This window comes from Sycon ciliatum, chromosome 6 (genome assembly GCF_964019385.1).
Source record: "Sycon ciliatum chromosome 6, ocSycCili1.1, whole genome shotgun sequence".
NCBI classification, from domain to species: domain Eukaryota; kingdom Metazoa; phylum Porifera; class Calcarea; order Leucosolenida; family Sycettidae; genus Sycon; species Sycon ciliatum.
The window spans coordinates 6,665,601-6,681,705 of record NC_088648.1 but is presented as its reverse complement, the minus strand read 5'-3'; positions in this window follow the sequence as shown (position 1 = coordinate 6,681,705).

Below are 16,105 nucleotides of genomic sequence, written 5' to 3'. Positions count from 1 at the left end.
CTGTATGCAGAACCACTGCTGCTTGATCAACAGAGCATGTTTATCCGCTAAAGTAACACTTTATAATAGTTCAGGAGAAGATCTCGCGACAATCGTGTGTTGTTGCGAGGTCAAAATGCTACATGTACAGTTGCAAGTCACGTGGTTTGGGTAGTCAATTCCCGCCGCAGTAGCTAGTACACAACCTTCTAGGTTTCACTCCTAGTAAACCTGTACTTCATCACCTTTGCTTATGTTATTCATTTCCAAAGAAAATGATATTCACTTTAGTCGATCTTCCTTCCACTTTAGTTCTAGTGGCCATGATTTAGCAGCAGCGGTCAGGTATGGATGATGGCGGACGTAGTTATGAGGGTGACTAGTCATATGAAATGTTTGAAAATGTGTCAGAGTCAGGCCCGTTGGATGAAACTGAACCAGAAAATTTTCCAAAATGGTTAGGAGCTTGAACATCGCGTACAGGATTATTTGAGCGGACCTCAGAGCCAATGCAAACCAGGACAAGACTGACTCAAGGAAAAAAACATTATATTAAAGAAGGTTTTGCATATCAGCCCTGCCGCTAGAGTTACGGAGTTCCCTCAATAGTTTCCGACCATCTTTACTGAAAAGTTGTTTTGTGAAGTGTGCCACCTTGTAGTGATGCCAAAAAGAGCATGAAGTCATAGTGCTTCGGAACGACATCGCCGCAGCGAGCGACAGAAGGAGAAGGCTAAGATCCATCAATCGACTTGATCCGTCTCATGGAAGCAGTACCAGGATAGGGATAGTGAGCAGATAGACGACACAACGTCTGGATAGTGTTCAACGCCGCGCACTGCGGATCATTGGCCCTAGTGCAATTCTCCCCAGTCTGGCTGTCTGCCGGACTGTGGCTGCTCTTTCCGGTCCCGTGCATGTACAAATTGCATTAATCACTGGTCCTCCTCAGCTACTTGCTGTATTGCCACCGCGTCGTGTTTCTCCAGCCAGAACCAGAACCAGGAACGAGCACAATTATGCCACTAGCCACGCCTTTCAACTGTCAGACACGCTCCCTGTCTCAGCTCCATCCTTCGTGAAGCGGTCGTTACCGTACTGCTGTATTGGCGCATGGAACTCCCTTCCTGACAGGCTGCTGTCGCAGCGCCCGCACAAAACACGTTTTCAGTCATTCAAGACAAAGGTCTACCCACACCTGAGAGACAGCAACTGGTGCTGGGCCGAAGTGATTCCCTGTAATTTTCGAGCTCGTCCCTTGTCAGACCCTCGTACCCGGCCTTGCTCAGACTGTCAGAGTGCTCAGCTGTGTGTTGCATACATGTACAGTACATGTATGCTGCTTTTCGAGCGGACTCTGAAGTACCAAGCATGGCTTATTGCATAATGATGTAATGTTATGTTAACAAGTTGAGAAGATTGAGCGCGTGTCGTTATCACCTGACCTTGTTATCACTTTTGTCGTTTTTGTCACTTAGGGTATGCCACGTTTCTATGCAGAATGTGCGCAATTGCGCCAATTTAGTCCTATAAAGATCGGTCTATTCTTATTATTCTTTCATTCAACATCATATGCCTCCACTGATGAGCTCAGGAGGAGCGAAACGGCTGTCTGGAGGGTCATTGTCAATATCAATCTATATACCGGAATTGTCCTCGCTGTGGTGATGGTGATGTGAGTGCAGAGTTTGGATCGGCCAAGAGCGCAATGTGGTGATGTGAGTGCAGAGTTTGGATCGGCGAAAAGCGCAATGTGGTGGTGTGGTGTATTGGGTTACACTGTATTCAATTCATTGGTGTGGAAATGGGGGGAGTCGTCGTGTCGGAAGCAGGATTTTGCCGAATTACAAGTTGAAACTGTGTCTGTCAGCGTGTGTTATGTCTGTGTGTTGTGTCTGTGTTTGGGGCGGGGCGGGGGGGGGGCCATGATCTCCCGTGGTCGGACACTGATTACTTGGGGCGTTTCCCGTTTCCCGAGGAATGCAGAGTAAAAATTGAAGTATCTCTTGAGGTAAGATGTTGACAACACTGGGATGTGTGGCCGAGTGGTCAAGTTCGTGATTCAAAGGATTGGTAATGGAAAAGTGCAGGTGAGTTCGAGTCTGGCTACATGTAACTTTTTTCTTCACCTCGCACAACATCTACAGCACTCTCATGTACATGTCATTGCAGTGACACGGTACATGGTGATCATAGTCATAGAATTAATTACAACATGATGCATAATGACATCACTTTGACGTCAGGGTGGAAGTATTGATGTCACTAGACTGACTCGCTACAGGACTCGAGTGCAATGACTATAGAACTGAAATGATGACCAGCAGGGACTGTGAATGGAGTCATGTGATGTCACGTGGTGTGTGTACCTGGAATTCTACTTCATAGTCCATGTTGGTATTTCTATGTTTACAGCCTTGCATGCATGTCTAGTGATATGTCTCAGCAGAAACTTTAAAGGAATGTGACAGCCATTACACAAACATGCCTACAGCAAAACATCTACAAGAAGGCACAATAAGAACTCGAAGAAGAAATACAGAGCACTGGTCTTCTTTTTGAATTTTTCACGAGATTTTTGTACATTTATTTATTTATTTATTTATTTATTTATTCAACATCTCCTGGCCCGTCCGAAGACTGCCAATAAACATGAGAGGTCAGGTGATAGCCAACCACGGCAAGCTAAAAGGGGAAAAAAAAGAAAGATGCTGTCAGAGAGGGAAAGGAGATAGGGAGAGAAAAAGAAAGGGAGGCACATAGATTCTCTCAAGAAGCTGAGTCGATCCCCACCCACCATCCTATCGATACTTTTCTTTTATAGTCCTTTCTGGAGAGTGGTGGCAACTTCACACCTATGCAAGCGATGAAATGCAGAACATGTTCATCGCATGTATGTACATTACAGATTTGCACCTATCAGAAACGTCTGCTCTTCTGTTATCACATGCAAACACAAACACACACACACACACACACACACATGCACACTCGCAGGCTCAGACTCAGACATGCCCATCGCTGAAGCGATACTAGCGAACAACTTTATCAGACATACAACTTGTGCTGGGATTACACCAGTCAACAGCTTGCAAGGCTGATGAACTTAGTTCACCACGCACGCACACACACACACGTACGCGCGTGCGCGCACACACACACACACATACACACACACAAGACAGTGAATATTTATGCATACTGGAACATTAGTGAAAACTTTAAAAACGAATTGTTCTCGCTAAAGAAGGGAATTGTGTGTATTCCTCAAGAATTGCTCAAGGATCACCGAAGTCGCTACAACCTCTTGTTCACAAGCTTAAAAAATAGCTCGGATGGTGAGTCAATTTAATTATGGTGAAAAACTAGTCATAACTCGTAAAATGTTATAAAATAGCAGTTCAAAAAATGTCCCAGAAGTAGAGTGGTCGGTTTAGCCGATTAAAAGGTTGAATGAAGGTCTTATAACAGAGCTGGATACAACATTGCAAGAGATTGCTTCAGGGTTCATTTATGCAGGCGTGGATAATGAAGTAACAACGAAGGGTCAAATCCCGTTGCACTACACTTTGGAGTAATTCATGTTGTACCGTAATGTGTACAGTATCTGTTCATGTAGTATACTGCATCTACGTCTTGAAGATGAAGGAAACGCCAACGTGGTGGATGGATGCATTCCGACGCGTAGACAAAGTCATTGCTGGCAGCACACGTCGATGGTTGATAGTGAGCTGTCAGGATTCGAGGCAGCGTTGTAGCACCAGGATTTTAGGTGGGCGGACCATAATGGTATACACGACCAGAAACGAACACCGTCAATGAAGATCCCCGTTGTGCACGTATTCGGTGTATCGACGTTGTCGAAATGAGCGGGACCGGGTGGGTGTGCTACGATCATGGGTGTTGACGATGGCTGATACTGACCTGCGCGTAGAAATTATTCATGTCTTGTGTTCCGTGATTCAGATCTTCACCAGTCTAAACTGTAAGTCACACAAGAAAGAACACGACACAGACCAGGCACAATATAATAAGTTTCTACAACACACCAATATCCAATGATTTTCAGTGTAAGATGTAAACGGGAAAGGTCTGAAGAAAACTTAGACTGTCACCATCAGGACTTCACCCAGGGACCTTCGGTCGAGTACAGCAATGCTCTAAGCACTGAGTTATGGTGTAGCTATCATTCAAGCAGAGACCATTCAACATCTTCTTCAGACTTCCACACAAATACTTCAGTCATAGTGGAAACGTAAGAGGACCTAAAAGGCTTCATCTGATGTGTACATGCAAACACGGGGATATTTCCTGTCAACCTGGCCAAGCTAGGCAATTGATTTCTAGATTTTTCAATTCAATGAGATGTGATGGTCTGCCGGAATGCATAGCAAGTTTCTTGATGTATTACACTGTAATCATAGTGAACCACCGCCCCCACACACCTCCCTCCCCTCTCCCCTTCTTCCATGGCTGTATCAAGCCAAGACTGCAGGTGCGGTGGAAGGTGTTGCAAGTCGGTCCGGCCAGTACTGAAAATAAACTATACGTATTGTGTGCCTCTGTTTCTGTTTTCTGTTAACAGCTGATCCATTTGAGGACGACTCATTCACCACACATATCCTACCAAAGCTGTATAAGATATCTTGTGATGTACTGCGGCGAAGCGTTCAGGCACAAGGACTCCTGAGTGGTTTTGATCCCCTTCCGGAACTAAACCGTATTGAACAATTTGAAGGTGCAGAGAGGCATCACTTGAAGTTGATTGGATACATCCGTGTTGGAGAGCAGGATGCATACAGAAAGCTGTGTGCAGCAGTGAGCAAGCTCAACTTCCAAGATCTGCACAACACCATGCTACGGCTACTGTAGTAGGAACTCTAGCCACGAGTCTGTGATGAACAGGTCACGCATTGAAGAGTACATGTATACGAAATGTAACTGTCTACACCAGCGCTTGGCGCGATTGTGAAGCTTGTTCTTTTCCGACCGAGCCATGGAGGAGCTTTCTGGCAGCTGCTCTGACTCAACACAAGTATTGTACATCTGTCGTCAAGTTGAGCGCCACCCTAGTGCTTGTAGTGATTCTGTCACCTCCGCTCGTCAAGTCCCGTACAAACTGAACGTGAACTGAGCTTCACCTGTTCACCAGCGATTCCAAAAACAATTCTCGCCCGTGATTGCAAACCATGACTGTTTCCCATCACCTTTAAAAGTTAAAAGGTCCAAGGCCTGGGCCCTGGAGAGCGGTGACGTGACCGACACTGTGCCACACAACGTGGCACAATATCCACCGAGGCCAACGTGGATCAGCCACAGCGTGGGATCCAACTCAAGGACGCTGATGTACGTCCGCGGCTATCTCAACTTACAATTGGCAACTTTATCATTTTTTCGGGACGGTGGGTGGGAGGAAGGAGGGAGAGAGGTAGGGTGGGAGGGAGGAGGGAGGGAGGGAGGGAAGGAGGGAGGGAAGAAGGGAGTTATCAGGCTTCATGAGGTACACCAAATTTCTACAAGCAGGGGTTACCGGGAAAGTTACAGCACTCACGTGAATAGTGAAAAAAAATTTTAAACAAAGAAGACAAAGAAAATCAGAGCCTAAAGTTTACTGTTAGCTATCACGACTCAACAGAAACGGCAACAAGAATTGCGATTTTGATTCTGAAACCACCGGTGCAATGCCATGGACAAGACCATGAACAAAAAAGAACACCAAACTTCCACATGCGCTTGCTTACAAGCCGGGAGGGGGGGGGGGGGGAGGGGGACTATTCAAGAGGGGGGTGGCTATGTTTTCTTCACTGGCACATAGAGACTTGGTCACTATCCAAGAGATTAGAGAGGTCTATAATCGTGCGTGTACGTTTTAACAACTTGTAGCTTGAAGGGGAAGTGCATCGATTTTTCAAGTAGGGCTCAGATGAAAATCACCAATTGTCTTATTGTATTCATGGTGTGAAAAAGTGTTGAGTTCAATGTCGTTAGTGCCGTGAACTGTTTATTAGTAGTCCACTCCGTTGTGTAGTGGGACGTGAGACCGACAGGAGAAAGCTAGGGTGCGGAGATGCCAGCAGACCACCGAAAAAGTGAAAAACCAAGTGCAGAAATCTCGGTTGGGACAAATCAGACGTTCAGCATTTACCCCAACCAAGGACCATGCTGTTCGCTCTTTCCACTTCCTGACGATGGATGTAATGCTTGATGGCGACTCTCCTAACTCTCAAAACATCTTCAGAAGCCAGGTGAGTCGACGGGTGGTGGAAACCGAAGGGGGGAAGGTTTTGTACAATTGCTTTCCGCAAAGCTTCCCCTTTCCTTTATCTCTAATATTGCTGACCCACCCAAGTTGGGTGGTGTGTTGCTTTGCTGCTTCGAATTGTAATTAGACAGCATTGTCATGACTGTTATTTCAAAACTGGTCTCGTCATCGTCCTGTAACAAACGGCATTCTTTGTTGCCGTGGGACTTCGCTGGTCCCCTCTTCGGTCCTAAATAACCGTGAACCTTGCAAGTTGGAAGGCCGTTGGTTTGCGCACTGGAGATATGTTAGAACTAGGTCTCAGGTCGTTGAATATCTCAGTAGCTTGTCAGTTTCGTGCCCTGTTATCACACTTTCTGACTACGGAGCATCAGCAAATCGAATTTTCGAGTGAAATTCTAGAATCGTCACGACAGGCACTCAAAGAGTCGAAACTAGGGCTTGTTTCGACAGAAAAAGGCCCGCAAACAGAAAAGTAGTTTCGAATGCAGCTCGAGCGCTCCATGTACATAGAGCAGTCAGTGGTCTTGCACAGGTGCTCCAGTACTACTGGTACATGATGGAATAGCACTAGTATCTGCGTACCTGCACAGCGCTCCAGTGCTACATGCCATGGAGCAGTTGTTTTTATCCCTGAAACTTTATTCATAATTGTGGTGGTAAACACCCCCCTGGCAATATGGCGGTAAATACACGCCGGCCAGTAATTAAACAACAGGAAGAAAGAAGATAAATGTCTGTGAATACAGTCTAATGTCATAAATGGCTCAGTTGTTTGTTGCACACGGCGCAGTCGTGACCTAGCCCAGGTAGCCTCCAACTAATGTTACTTTTCCAGAGCCTGGCTAGAGCGAAACCGGTTGATGACAGTCTCTTCATCGAGATCAGCCAAAGAGATCCGATCGCCAATGGCCTGAACCAGATGAAGCATCCGTCGCTTCGCGTCATCCTCGACTGCCACGAGAAACAGCAGCAACTTCGTTCGATCCAGGTGACCTTCAGCAAGGAGGAGAAGCGAGTCCAACCAATCGACTTGCTATCCTACCATTCAAAGCTTACGTACTCTTGCTACAATGCAACAAGCACAGCTCATCTCAAAATGTTTACTTCTCAAGCTCGAAAAGAACTACATACTATAATTATAGTACTCACTCGAGTGACGGAGTCGAGAATTGCTGCTACATGCTGAACCTCTTTTTCATTCCAATTTTCGCACTGTCTTTCGTTTTGACACATCCGTAATCATGGTAATCGAACCGAAATTCGATTTGCTGATGCTCCGTATTACCTTGTTACAGTCGTGGATAGTTGCTTCCTAACTTTTATTTTTGGTGGTTGTTTTTGGCCGTGATGCCGAGACCTGAGGTCGGCAGAGCCATCAATGCTCCACCATCACTGCTGCGTCTCGGTGCAGCCCCTGCTCAATAGTTGTCACGTTCGTCCTAGTCTCAGTACCATTGTCTTTCTTTATTATTTTCGAGCTGGGAATGTGATAAAATGAAATAAAATCATTCCCATGTGTTACTTCTATTTTACATTTTAACAATTTCCGCACCTTTTTTGGTTGTTTTAGCATCATGTATGCGCAAGAACTCGCTCATTTTGAGTTGCGATATTAGCTACTTTTAAGCTTTTTCTGAAAATATGGATGCGATTTCAGCAACTTTGACTTGTTTCGGCATGGTTGCGAAAAGCATAAATTGCGAAAAAAATTAGCATCTTTGGGCTACTCGGGATATGCAGGAGAAGGCCGATAAACAGTTCACGGTACTAACAGCATTGAACACAGCACTTATTTTTTCACACCGTGAATACGATAAGACAATTATTGAAATGACCAAAATCTGCACTGATCGACCTTCTCCGTCTGGCGGAGCTAAGCCGATCGCACATCGTCACTGCGCTGGTCGGTGTGGCAACGTATATAATACAATTTGCAACGCGAAGGACTAAAGGGACCCTCACTTAATTTTTACCGACTTTCCCGGCAAAAAACACATTTCGACACGCGTATGTGCTGGACGTCTGCGCGTGCACGACACGACGTGTGAGATGGCTGACAAGTGAGAGCCAGGGAGTCGTCAAGGACCGGCGTTTGACGACTCCCGGCCTGGTGAGACTGAGAGCATGCATGTACAGCTGGCGCGAAAGGGAACCTGTAATTATTTTGAAGATCGATGGCTGAATCACGATGTTTGTTTTGATGTTTTGATACTTGTTGTAATTAATGGCTAGTGATCGAAATGTTACTGTGACTTTTCCAAGCCCTACTGATATACCTTGTCAAATCAGGTGCCCTGCGGTAGTCTTGGTGGAGGCAGACTGGAATGCGTTGAATTCGTAGCTTCTGAAATTGAAAATTATTTTTTTCTGGAGTGACACTGACAAGCGATGGCATTGGCGACAGAAGAACTTTGTTTCTTCCAGGAGAGCTGCATCACAGTCGGATCCTGTCCATGCACATGCGATCATGCTGTGTTGTAGACAGTGGAGAGCTGGTTTTGACCAGAGAAAATATTTTTGACCATTCATGAAGAGGATATTGTTGCTGTAGCTAGCTGACAGACATAACCTGTGGCAGTGGTGTATGGAATCAGCTTGCAAGGTCTGTAGCAACTTGATCATGCAGAGAAGGAGCTGATGCGAGACGTGAAGGGTGCCATGCAGCTTACATTTGTGCATGTTCTAACGTTACTCTACGATGAGGAGCTGCACACGCACTCGCTACTGCTCTCGCAAGGTGATTGGCTTCTCTCCAGTAATTCAGGCCGCCTCAAAGCATGGATCCACAGCACTTTGTCGCGTTACACATCAACATGCCTGTTGACGTACACTGGAAAAGATACGACTCCACGATGAGGACCTGTGTAGCAACTTGATCATGGCAGAGAAGAAGCTGAAGCAACTTCCATTGGCGCATGGTTTAAGTTTTAACGGCACTCCACGATGAGGAATTGCACACGCACTCGCTATTGCTCTTGCAGGGTGATTGGCTTCTCTCCCGTGATACAGGCTGCCTCAATGCATGACTTATCTGCACTTTGCCACGGAACACATCAATACGCCTGAAGTGGATATACACTGGAAAAAGGTGTCACTCCACGATGAGGAGCACACAGCACTCTCTTTTCCTGTCTGTCTCTCCATCTCTCTTTCTGTGTGTGTGTGTCGCTCTCTCACTCTCTGTTGACGTACACTGTATCTCTCTTTGTCTGTCTCTCTCGAACACACAGGCACAAGTTCTTTCTCTCTTTCAGTTTCTCTTCTTTTGTTGCTCATGAACACTAGCACACACACACACTCTCTCTCTCAACATTGATCACTTCTTCCCATCATGCTTTTTTGTGTTTCGTTGTTATAGAATATTGTACTACTAGTACTACTGATGTACAACTCTATTCTCATGCAACTGGAGGGTATATGTTCGGGTGCTATTTGTTGTTGTGGCTAAGAGTGCATGCATGCGGCCAACTAGTTCCAGCATGCAGTGTGTTACATTCGCTACACTGTGGTCTTACAAGCACTCATCTACACTACTTTGAAGTACAATCACAGAGAACCGTATGTTCTAATTTCCTTCATATAACTATAAACCGAAGCACAACTGTTGCAAACATTAACTGCCCACTTAGGCAAGATTATAGATAGTAACAACAGTTGAACTAAAAGTAGAAGTAGTAAGTAAGACTAGCGGGTTCTTCCAGCTCCAGGACAGTAGGAACAGGCAACGACATAACAGCATTGCATCGTACATGCATGTAGCCGTGCAGAAATTATAGTACATTTAGTTGTGAATGCAAACCCAAGGCGGAGAGCAGTCAGGCATAATAGACGCCAGCCATAGAACCAGATCTGTGACGCATGTCACATGCATTCATGATAATCAATGCATCGTGGTTCACCACCATCAAACACAGTACTCAGTACTACAGGTAAATTACACAGAAATAGGAGAATAAATCTAACATACCTCCCTCGTGAAAGAAAAGTGATAAACAACACATGAGCGAGTAAAAGACGAAGACAACGAGAAGAAAAACATGACAAAAACAATGGCAACTGAATACGAAAACTCGGATGGAAAGAAAAGGACCAAGGACCTACAAGACGTGCTAGAGCTGATAGCCAGTTAGTTGTAGAACGTCAGTACCGTCAGTCAGTTTTGTGTAATGTTATCGCACGAGCTGATTGTTTAGTAACTGGTGGTGTTAGTGGACAGTATAGCGTAGCTTGTAGCTCCTTGGTCTTTTCTTTACTATGAATATGAAAACAATCACAGTTTGCTCAGTACTTGCACCTTTGACCTCTAGCGGCTCAAGATGATGAACTGCATGCTTGTATACCTTCCCAGCTACTTAAACTTCTACTATCCGAACAGCATCATCCTTACCTGGATAGGTCATAAGTACACGTCCAAGTGGCCAGTGTGCAATTGCTGTGTGCCGATCCATCACACGCACGATATCTCCTTTAGCGTTACGCTGTTGTAGCAACCACATCACCTGGATGCTCAGCTTCGGAACAATCTCTTTCAGCTAACGTTTCCATACCTGATCTACAATACGTTGCACAAACTCCCAGCGCTTCCTTGGGTGAACTTGAGTCACTGTAGATGTGTTGGCTTTAGCAGCAATAGTTGCCCTAGCATGGCCAATGAGAAAGTGCTGTGGCAATAGCAGCTGAAGGTCTTCTTCAAATTGGTACCGTTGTCCGATTGTATCTCTTGTGGCACATCACGTCGCATGGTGAATCGGGGTCTAAGAGCCAGGAGAAAACCGTCGTTGTCCAGAGATAACCTCGAAATGACAAGCCCTAGTCAGCAGGCATGTAAACACACATACATATCTCTATGAGTTGTGGCCGATCTCGACCCTGGCGTGCATAGAAGGGGACGACATAGCCGACACCAACTATGGCAGATGACTGATGTGGTCCAGTTGTCTTGAAGTCGGGAAGTGGTGGCATTGCTGGTGTTGCTGTTTAGATATGGCCCTTGCGGCAAAGAACGCACTTGGCCCGATGCCTCCAGGTGGCCTGCATCACTGGAGAGAAGCCACTCAACGGCACAAGCCTACACGCGTGCTGTGTGCTCCTCATCGTGAAGTGATACCTTTCCCAGTGTACGTCAACAGGCGTGTTGATGTGTTCAACGACAAAGTGCAGTGGATCCATGCTTTAAGGGAGGCTGGATCACTGGAGAGAAGCCAATAATCTTGCGAGAACAGTAGCGAGTGCGTGTGCAGTTCAGCTCCTTCTCTGCATGATCAAGTTGCTACAGACCTTGCAAGCTGATTCCATACACCACTGCCACAGGTTATGTCTGTCAGCTAGCTACAGCAACAATATCCTCTTCATGAATGGTCAAAAATATTTTCTCTGGTCAAAACCAGCTCTCCACTGTCTACAACACAGCATGATCGCATGTGCATGGACAGGATCCGACTGTGATGCAGTTCTCCTGGAAGAAACAAAGTTCTTCTGTCGCCAATGCCATCGCTTGTCAGTGTCACTCCAGAAAAAAATAATTTTCAATTTCAGAAGCTACGAATTCAACGCATTCCAGTCTGCCGCCACCAAGACTACCGCAGGGCACCTGATTTGACAAGGTATATCAGTAGGGCTTGGAAAAGTCACAGTAACATTTCGATCACTAGCCATTAATTACAACAAGTATCAAAACATCAAAACAAACATCGTGATTCAGCCATTGATCTTCAAAATAATTACAGGTTCCCTTTCGCGCCAGCTGTACATGCATGCTCTCAGTCTCACCAGGCCGGGAGTCGTCAAACGCCGGTCCTTGACGACTCCCTGGCTCTCACTTGTCAGCCATCTCACACGTCGTGTCGTGCACGCGCAGACGTCCAGCACATACGCGTGTCGAAATGTGTTTTTTGCCGGGAAAGTCGGTAAAAATTAAGTGAGGGTCCCTTTAGTCCTTCGCATTTGCAACTTGGGCATCTGGACCCAACTTGAAAAATCGATGCACTTCCCCTTGAGGTAGCTGTTGTGAAACGACAAGTTCTCGAGAGTGAAAGGCCTTCTCGCTTGTGACATTGTGTTCGTTTCAATGCAGCTGTATCCCGACTCCGCCGTACCGCTGATGTTTACGACGTGGCATACGCTACAGGCGCTATGTGTGGTTTGCTGTGTGCGCTGTAGTTGTATGTTGTATGTGTATGCTTTTTCTCATATACGCTGTCACTTTCATGCTATAACTACCTGGTGGTTTTAGTGTTAGTTATTCAGTTAGTTTCAGTTGTTCATTCATTTCATTGTTGTTAGTAGATGGAAGCGAAATATACTGTTGAGAATAAAATAATAGTTGTCCTCGTGCCGTGTGGGGTCGTTCGTTCCTGGTACTTTAGAGAACCAGAGGGTTCACAACATTTGGCGACCACGCCAGGATACGAAGCGAGCATGGCACAGGAACTATGGATCATTGAAGCCAGCTTTAGCGCTAACGGAATTCGGTATGGATTTGAAGGCGATAGGTTGAGAGAATACGTGGAGAAGAGGCTCCGACAGAGCGAGGAGTTTGAAGAGCGCAGTGCTAGACGGCAAGAGGGTGCGCTCCGCACAGAGTTTAACGAAAAGCTCAAGAAGATTAACGAGCGCATCGCCAGCAGTAAATTTGAGGGAGCAAAGCGAGATTTGCTTGCCTCACGCGAAAGGACGCCGGACAAGGCGTGGAAGACTTTGCTTAAAGACAAGCAGCGGTCAGAGTATTTGAAGCCAGTGGGAGGATCGGATCCAAGGCCCACTGCGTCGATACAGAGCATGGCGACATCGGTCGGAGACGCTCAGAAGCAGCTGGAGTCTCGGCCGAAGGACGTAGACGCGGAAGACGTAGAAGCGCAAGACGTAGAAGCACAAGACGTAGAAGCGCAAGACGTAGAGGCGCAAGACGTAGAGGCGCAAGAGTTAGAGGCGCAAGAGTTAGAGGCGCAAGAGTTAGAGGCGCAAGAGTTAGAGGCGCAAGAGTTAGAGGCGCAAGAGTAAGAGGCGCAAGAGTTAGAGGCGCAAGAGTTAGAGGAGCGAGAGTTAGAGGAGCGAGAGTTAGAGGCGCGAGAGTTAGAGGCGCGAGAGTTAGAGGCGCGAGAGTTAGAGGCGCGAGAGTTAGAGGCGCGAGAGTTAGAGGCGCGGAACTTAGAAGCGCAAGGCATAGAAGCCGAGAAAATGAGAAGGGCGATACTGGTTAGCACGGAAGAAGTAAGCAGCGAGTCTGTGTGGAACACGGAAATCGGATGTGTGTCATCTGGTCCAGCGTCCGCCGCACAATGCAGTGACCCAGTGACTGTGTCGTGTGTCACATCCCCCAGCGGCGGGCTTCGCGTGTTGCTGGACTCGGGTGCCAAGGCGTCATATATGGCTGCAGCATTGGTGTCCACAATCGATGCAGAGCACGTTGGTGTTAATGTTGAGGTGAAGCCGTCCGGTGCGGAATCAACCCAACAGCGGATGGACAAGTTCGCCACCACGATCCTGGGTAGCTCCGCAGTCATTCTGGTATGTGCTCTCGTGAAGCCAACGTTAGAGCTTGATCTGAAATGCGCGAGTCTGCAGACCATTGCTCAGTTGGCAGAAATGTTGAGCACTGGTAATATTCTACCTTGGCCACCGCCACAGCAGCGGATGACTCGTTCTGGGTGTGTAGTCAGAGCCCCGGTCGTTTTGACTTAGGAGTTGTTGTACGGCGGTGAGAAGCCCTTTTGTGGGGAGAATGTTGTGAAACGACAAGTTCTCGAGAGTGAAAGGCCTTCTCGCTTGTGACATTGTGTTCGTTTCAATGCAGCTGTATCCCGACTCCGCCGTACCGCTGATGTTTACGACGTGGCATACGCTACAGGCGCTATGTGTGGTTTGCTGTGTGCGCTGTAGTTGTATGTTGTATGTGTATGCTTTTTCTCATATACGCTGTCACTTTCATCCTATAACTACCTGGTGGTTTTAGTGTTAGTTATTCAGTTAGTTTCAGTTGTTCATTCATTTCATTGTTGTTAGTAGATGGAAGTAAAATATACTGTTGAGAATAAAATAATAGTTGTCCTCGTGCCGTGTGGGGTCGTTCGTTCCTGACACTTTAGAGAACCAGAGGGTTCACGACAGTAGCAGCCTGGTCCTAAATTTCGTATGGCATTCAATTGACCGTAACTTTGCTGTCTCTCAATGGATTTTAGTGAAATTTGCACTACACACGCCTGCCACTATGCTGGCCTTCTGGACATGATTTAAAAGTTCTTGCACCTCACTGACAGGCTTTACAGGCCGGAAAACTCAAAATTCCGGCATAGTGCCACGGTTGGCGAGCCACCCAGGAGCCAAACAAATACATTTACAATTTTTTTTACATTTTCTAGCCAATTCTCTCCGTGCGCAGGATCCAAACCTAAAAAACGTCCAGAAGCAGCCATGGGTGGTGGGATAGGGCCCTTCAACGTGGCCCTGGAATCTGTCACAACGGCAGGAGTGGGCGTTCTGTCACAGATTCCAACAGACCCAAGTCAATGTTTGAATTTTTTAGGTTCAGGGCGTGCTACGAGGTCGTACCTTTGATACAACATCCAGTGCTGGGACCTCCACAGCAAGCCATTTCCACAGCGCTTCAAACCGAATCCAGGATACCCTCCAAAATGGGCAAAGACTACCACTCACGTTCCGCTACTGCCTAGTACTGAATCCTACCTGACTTCTTGACACAACTCAAACTTGCCAAAGTCACTTAATCAACGTCAACTACAATAATCAAGCCACACATCTGCAACGTCACGAGGGTGCTGGCAAAAGTCCTGCTGCACGGCGGCGGGCAAAGCCCGCCGCCGTGCAGCCCAATACGTGGTTTTTTAACGCGATGTTTTGGACTTTTTTGGACTTGGAGCAAAATTCTGCACACTTTCGCGTGTTTCCATGATACGACAAGTTCGCACGGTCTGCTCACATTCAAATATAGTCCTGCCAAGAAATGACAGCGTGCAACAAAAAATCTTTCCTTGGAAGAGCACATTTTCGGCCATAACTCTTGAACGGCTGGTCAGATCAAGACAAAATGTTCAGAGATTTTGCAGCTGTTCATGCTCTTTCAACTTATGTAGCACTCGATATGAATTTGCAAATTCGATTTTTCAGGGATTTTTGGACCAGGCTGCCACCTTAAACTTTTAAAGTTCAGAGTGCCTTTCACGGCTGTTAGCTGCACTTGGATCGCGGCAACTTAGTTTTCTGCACGTGAACCATGAAAAATCAATGCATGCTCATGCATAACCAGTCAGCTGGCCTGCTCGCCCACGCATTTGACAGGTAACAATTCCATCAAATTTGAGATATCGCTTCGTTCTAAGTCTCAAAACAGTTCTAAAGTCACCAAACCACGCTGGTAATCGATGGCTATTCAATGTTAACATCTTCAGGAAGACTTCAGCCGTTTCCCGAGAGTTTGGGCATCGTTGCCGTTATTTTTCAAGGTGTTTTTCTTCCTCCTGTCTGGGTATGCAATTGCATCCTGGAAGTATTTGAAAGGTATTTCGTGCGGGCTGTGGGGGGGGGGGGGTTCCAACAGGCATAAACTGACATCGCTATAGGATAACTGGTAACTTTCACCCTTCAAGGAGGTGGAGCAATGAGAATTTTTTTGTGGCGGTCGTCCAATTTTTGTGGCGGTCGTGGCTGTATTTGTGCACTTCCAAGGCTCTCATTCTGCCTGATACTACTCTCTACTGTATGGGAATCGTTGTTTATGCACATGTAGCTGTCTTATTTGGTAGATCTGCTGTTGTCAATCACTTGGGACACTTTGTCTAGCCTATTTGTCTTTCGTTCGTGCCATCTATCAGTTTTGTGGGGTGCCTTGGCCTGTATTTGTGAAGT